Source organism: Carassius auratus, unplaced genomic scaffold, assembly GCF_003368295.1.
Source record: "Carassius auratus strain Wakin unplaced genomic scaffold, ASM336829v1 scaf_tig00015220, whole genome shotgun sequence".
Taxonomy (NCBI): Eukaryota; Metazoa; Chordata; class Actinopteri; order Cypriniformes; family Cyprinidae; genus Carassius; species Carassius auratus.
Window position 1 is genome coordinate 21,109 of NW_020524565.1, and position 7,612 is coordinate 28,720.

Consider the following 7,612-nt stretch of genomic DNA (forward strand, 5'->3'; position numbering starts at 1 on the left):
AGATGAACATCAAAATATTAAAGACATTATACCTCTTATGCACAAATGCTATTTTGGGGATTTCCGTTTTTCATTTTCCTACCTAATTTTGAATGGCTGCCTATACTAATGCTACAGTGTAGGCTCAGAAAGTTTGGTATAATTTCAAAGGAAACCCTTTGAAATTACATAAAACACTGTTGAAATTGATAAAAATGACAATATATGCTGTCTGTGTTATAATAAATAGGGAAAAAAACAAGGCGCTTTTTTATTTTATTTGTGTAAACTGAAGTTTGAAATGGTATAACTCAGGCATTGAAGGGGCTGGCAACTTCAGACCAGTTGCTTGTGATTCTTCCAACTGTCTGCTATTAGAGGAAAACAGAAATTTCTTTCTATCCTAATCTATGCAAAAGTTATTCTATTCCAACTGAAGGAAGGAATAATACCATTTTTGTATAAAATTTTTGTCTAAATAAGTATGAAGTCATCTTTTGCACACTTGCAGTATGGAATAATGTGATCTCTGTATATTATTTGACAGAAAACACTCAGAAGTTACATAAAAAGCTGCTGTTTGTGACAAATAGTATTATTTATGTTGTTTCACATATGATGAACCATCTCAATACAATGTGCTTTTTTTGTGTGTGGGTTTTCTGAAAGAAAAATAAGTCATAATACACGATAGCAGCATGCATAAAATAATAAAAAATATCTGGTCTATCACAATCTAAAATAGAATCCACAATCTCCAGATTTATATCGTTTCATTTATGTCTATTCTGCATCGTGTAGAGATTGAGAGACCTTGCCGGTCTCTTTCATATTTCATATTTTGATTTTTTATCAGCGTGTATTTTGGTTTCGGTTTCTATACAGTGTAAACAAGCTCCCCGAAGCTTTTGCGCGAACTTCGGAGCGTCAACAAACTAATTTATGTTTATTCCCCCAGTACTGTACGGATTACTGTACATTCACTGAGATGCGGTCGAACACTGCACAGTTATGAAAATAAACATATTAGCTTATTGCTAGCGAAGCTTCCAAGCCTCAGAATAAAGAATCAAATGTATGAAAGCGAGTAGCACGCGTATAGGCTTACCAGATGCGCGTCCTGACCTCTCCACGGCGAAGTTGGCCACCCGTAACTTGTTTTATGAATATTATGCATTATAGATTTATAAGCGTCGGAGCGTCGGCCATTAGTAGTTTTTTCCTCGCGTGTCCTTTGTTTAGAAGCAGCCAAAGACTCAGTTTCCCAGACATCATTGCGTCTCCACAAGCGGAAAAGGAGTGGGCAGTCGCTGTCCAGTTCCAGCACCCCCGCGGTGCTGAATCACAGCTTCGATTGGAGAGAACGACTTGTGAATGGCACCCATCAGGACAAATAGCGCTTCACAAAAGAAAACAGACGTCTATACCAGAAGAAAGGCATTTAGACCCGTCTATATGACTTGAAGATCTTTTCAATAAAACAGCCATTGGAGCGCTTTTGCGCACTTGTACAAAACGCTTTATATCTCAGCAATGGAAGCACGCAGAAACGTAAAAATGGTCTTGTTTGAAAGAAGAGATTCTAATCTAAAAGATTATATCGAGTATATAGGTATGCGTGGCTGTTTGCGGCTGACTGAAGCGGTGCAAAATGTATAAATAATAAGGTGAGAAATTTTACATCGCGATTCTGTTGAAGATCATTCGATCTGTGATTGTCACACAATAAAATGATCTACATCATCAGATTCCTGAGAATGAGAGCTTTCTTGTGATATATGACTTGACTGTTTTGTGAAAAATATTTTAAATACACATTCTTACGAAAACGTATTCGCAATCGTTAGATGGAAATTTATGGGGGGGGGAAATATATTTCTTAGCTTAATTTGACTACTTTATGTATCATAAAACCCCAATTAATGGTATTCTTTGTAAAGAAAACACTCTAAGCTTTCAAATGAACCCATTTTTGGGCAAATGCCATATAAGGAAGGATATGCAAATGAGACACAAACACGTGGCATGCTATTTTCGGACCCGGTACCGGGTCTGCAGAGTTTAAGAGGTTAAATATCTGTTGGGCTTTGAATAGCTATTTTTTTATTATATATTTTTTATATTATCTAATGGCCTGTGTGAACTAAGTGATATCAAATTAGCAGTTACATTTTGTTACATGATAAATTATTAAAATCTAAATTTTCATTCTTTGAAACAGACTGCATCATTCACAGCATGATAAGGAACATGCATTGTAAAGTAATAGGTGAATTTTAGACTTAAGTTTAACAATTTAACATGAAGGACGGTTGTCACTTGTTTTAATGAACAATTTACAGTACATATTGCTCAGTATCGGGCAAATGCAAAATGGAAATAATGTCAAATATTCCACTACAGTCTAAAATACATGCCATTTTGCCCCAGACACTTCTGATAACACTTTCTTATTGGAAAATTTTGTGATACGACCAGTAACCACTCTGCAGAGAGAACATAGATCTAGTGTTAAATCAATACTTCTCTTTTTCTTGCTATTTTGAAGGATGGTGCGTTCGAGCTGAAACATGGAACTCGTCCAAACATCAGCCCTCTCGGACCATTTTCAGCAAACATCTATTATCCAGAGCCATCCGCTTCCTCGGGCTGATCTATGGAGGAAAACTGTTGTTGTTTTCAGCATGTCGTAAGATGTGTTTCTCTTTGCTCGTGAACAACAGGACTGGACATCAAGTGGTGCTCTTAAGGTTAATTAGAAAAATTATCTCATCAGCTGAGGACAAATGGACCAGAGGAGCCCCTCCTCTTCTGCCAGAGACATGCTAATCTCTGGCAGGTCTGCTCGGGGTCCACCTGTGATCTCTCTCTGTCAGAGCCGCTCACGGTCCCCATGGGCCCCTGAAAAGATCCGCTTCACTGAGTCACTGTGACTGGGCTGCTAATAAAAAGACAGGAAAGAGAGTGACCTGTTTGGACTCACTCACAACCACTTTGTATCCACCTATATCTGTCTCCTCATATCCCTCGCTCTCTCTTTCTATCCCTCACTCAGTCATTTTATCTATATGTGGCTTTTGCTTTTTCCTGGTATCTGTTCCTCGTGTGCTGCTCAGGTAATGCTGGCACAAATGAAGCAGAACGGCTTATTTTCTCTCTCCACCATCACTCTGGCCTCTCTCGCTTGACCGTATCTTTTTTCTCTCTCTTTTAGACTCGCTTCCTTTCTGTCCAAACGCTCTTTAAATCTTTCACCTCTTCCGTGCCTTTCATTTTATTTTCCTCTCTTATGCGTCTTGCTTCTTTTTCAGTCACATTCGTCTTTACTCCTATTAATTCAATGGATAGATTGGCAAAAAAAGTCATTGTTTCTTCACCCTCATGTCATTCAGCACACAGATAAACCTATATGTTGTTATTTTTCTCATCTCATTAATTAGGTATGCGTACAAAAAAAGTGTTTCTACCACACATATGATACACTGATACATTTTTTTAATGTATTTACAGCATCTAAACATCAAATCAGTTTGCATATAGTGCAAGATGCACACTGCAAATATTTACAAATATTTTTTTGATTCATAGAATATTACATTTAATTAGTCTTTGCTGCCGTTACATATAACACATTTTTACAATTTGACATTATAACAGTTTTTTTTGTTCTTTGTGTTATGTATCATGCATCATTAAACTTAAAAAATATGAAATGAATAAAAAATCTTTCTTCGTTTAATCATAACTTAGCAATTTAATTATAAATGTATTTACTGTGCAATAACTGTGCCTAAAAAAACACACCATAAAACATATGTAATTATACAGATTTTATACTATAAATACTGTATGTTCATATTTAAATATGTACATTTTAGATGCTGTCAATACGTACAGTATATCTACATACAATATATACAACACACATATGTACAAACATTTACATATACACATTATGTGGAAATACTAATGAGATGCAAAAAGATAAAAGATGTTTGTGCAGCTCTTTTCTATACAACAATCAGGGATCAAAACTTTAAAAGAACCATATAAAAAAGCCTTCTAATGCCTTATAGGATTATTATCTGCTGTGTCATTATATGGAAAATACGTGCATAAAGATTCTTCAAAAATCCCCCAATTTGTGCTCATCAAAAATGTTGAAATCATGAGGGTGAGTAAATGATGGTAGGATTTTCATTTTTGGGTGAGCTATCACTTTAAGCTGGCGGCATGATTTCTCTCATGCTTGAAATCCCAGTAATGGTCCAGCGGACAGGAGAGTGTGGTTTACATTCCTCGCTCCAGAATAGGAGATATGAAAAGCTATTATAGAGACAGGTGGGGGAATGATGGGTCAGAATAATTTTGTTTGCCTGCGTTCTTGGCTTTACGAAATAGCTTACAAAATAACTGTCTCCGCATATGACAGTCATGCATGCCACGTAATAGATGCACCTTTCGAGGATGCACGAGTATTGATTTTCGCCTTGACACGCAGGTGTTTCCTCTTCTAACCTGCTGACCAAGTCATTGAACTATCCAGTCATGAAAGGGCTGGCCAATAATGTCAGCCCTATTGTTCATGAGAACCTCCGGCTCATTTCTGGCCACAGAGTTACAGCTTAATTTATTATCTCTGGTGGCATTCCAAATGAGATTGGCGAATATGCTTCTTGTACTTCCTTTTTCATTACTCAGTGCCACTTAAATGTCAATCAAGAGGCATCTCAGGAAGTGAGGTGGAAGTTAAGGTCACATGTGTCCAAACTAGTGGCTCATTAAGTCACTCACACAAATGCACATACTTAGTCAGATCCTTCACAGCAACAGATTTTATATTCTCTTAGGATAATCTGAGTGGTGCCACAAATCAAGGGCGGTCTAGGTGGTTGCCAGGATGTAGCTGTGATGTTAAGGTGGTTGGATTGGTTGTGTGTTATTGTGCTGTTGCTAAAGCTCCACTATTAATATGCCAGTTATTCATAAATTCCTAAAACACCCACCACTTATTTTTCTAATTTGAGTATGCTTTCAGCTCCAAGTTGAACCTTACTTAAATCCATACTATGAAATTGTGCAGATTTTCCTTCAACATAAGTTCAGAAATTGTAAAAATGTCTGCAGATCACGCAGGCCTGCCTACACGTTCAACTACAAAAAGTGAGCATGCGTTTGAAGTGCCTCTTGATCTAATCTAGACTTCCTGCCTGTGGTGACTTCCTTCCTGTCTTCTCCTCAGGTGAATCCTGAATCCCGCTGTGTCCTGCTCACTGTTTATTAATGACAGAAGCTTTAACACAGCTCTCACTCCTATGGAAATGGGGGTAATCTAAATGATTGAATATGTGTCCACAGATAGCTTCAATTCATTTATTACCCTGATGTTTGTCTGATAAACTGCATTAACAGGACTTTGATGAGAGAGAACTGGGATATCTGCATCACCAACTGTCAATAGAAAAAAAAAAAAAAAATGTACTGCAGAGGAAAAAGAGTTTTTTAGCGCAGTGCTTGAAGCCGAAAGTTTTAGTCTGACTTTCACAAATAGAGAGTTGATGAGTAATTTTTTATCTCCTTTATTCTCTTATACTACTGTAAGACCCTATTTTATTCCATTGCGTTCAGAAACTGCATTCCTTTGTAGTGTTTATAAATGTTAAAAAATAGACCAAGAAAATTGTCTGTGCTGCTTAGAACACAGAAGGTATAGCAGAAAATAAAAGCCCTTACCAGAGAGAATTATGATCCCTCAAACGGTGACAGTAATAAATATCTGACACCGCATTTTTATCGGTATCACCGTGACCCTCAAAATCATGATCTCATCATTAATATGGGAGGACCAAATGATAGATCCCAGCATGCTCCACTGGAGTCTCCCAGCACTAACGTTGGCCTTGGCTCGTATATCACTCGGAACATTTTTGGACAGAGTGAGGGTGCTCTCATGGCAAGGACTAAATATTTTAGGTTTGGTAAAACCATGTTAAAACCACATCCACTGAGCCTTATATGTAACACTATCAGTTATGATAGTGCTTTGAGAGAGAGACCGGCTAGTGTCGCTATATTTTGTGTCAGCAGCTGTAAAAAAAAAAAAAAAAAAGATGGAATGCTACAAATAAAATATTTCTTTGCTATTTTTTAAAAGGCTGCTGTTTCAGCCTGTCCAATTACAAGTAATGACACTAAAGTATGGTTAAAAAAATAGCATAACTACTAAAATTATATCTTTTTTTGTAAATCTTTTATATTGCTCATGTGACTGATTTCCCCCTCCATCTCATTTGTGATTGGTTAAATTAACTAAAATGGCAGCTAAGGGTTCTTTTAAATGTATAGTTTAAATAAAGGCTTAATTTGAAATGTGATTTGTCAAAAAATTATCCACTTCAATTTTCCACCATATATTACATTCATTTATTTATTTATTTAAAGGCTGCTTTTGCAGCTACTACATTTTTTTATTTCTCTTCTAAATCTTTCATATTCTTCATGTTTGATTGATTTCACATATTGATCAGAGCTCATTTGTGTCTGTTTAAAACTAATGACGTGACACCTGTGTATTCTTTTCAATTCATTTGAATGAATTCATTAAAATAATTAATTTAAATAACCCTAACTTTTTGAAGTTGAAATGATCCACTCCAATTATCCACTGTGTTTTCCAGTGAAGGAAACTATTATTCTTCAGAGGGCCAGTGATTCTTCATCATGAATATGCCACTCACATCAACACCCTTGTTAACTCATACCTAATTATCAGCTTTTTCCTTTAGATGTTTCGTCTGATTGTGACGCTTTATTCCTGGCAGCCTTTTAAAAAAAAAACGTACCGACAGCAATAACACATGCTTTCTTGTTAAACGCACTTCTGTTCCACCAAAGCACTTTTATCACAAAATGTTTTTTTTTTTCTCATTCCAAACTGAAATGATTGTTCTGGTTAGATCAGACATAGCTCGACTCCAACAGGTAAGCCTTTCTTACTCCGTCTCTTGTCTCTTGTCTCTTTCTTTCGCTCTCTCTCTCTCCAGCTCGACACATGCAGGTGTCAGGAGCCGTCTCGCTGGCTTGTCAGAGCTGCTCTGCGCCATGTCTGGAGTGATTCATCTTGTTGCCAGGATCATTAACTTCCTGTTGGAAGGACTGACATAGAGAAAGTCAAAGCAGACTTGGGAAGAGCTGATGTGCCACCAAGCCTTCCATATTAATTAGATTGAAACTTTCTCTTATTTGCTTCTCTCCTCTATTAGTATGTTTTTTTATTCTGCTGCTGCTGCTGCAAAAAAAAAAAAAAAAAAAAAAAAAAATACCCCGGTTAAAGCAGAGATAAATAGACAAAAAAAAAGGGAGAAAGAAAAACAGATTATGTAGAAGATAAAAATGTCCTTTTTATGGAAAAAGCATTTCGCGTGAAATGTATATTGCGATGTGATCAACGAGGTGAGCTTGTCTAATCAAACAGACTTATTGTGTTTTTAACTACTAGGAAATAATTTAGATTAAACAGACACTTGCGTCCACGGTTGTCCCATTATTAAACAGTCACTAGCGCCCTGATTGTCCCATTAGAGTAATGAGTTGCTGTCACTGATGACTAATTGCATCATTTCAGTAATGTCGC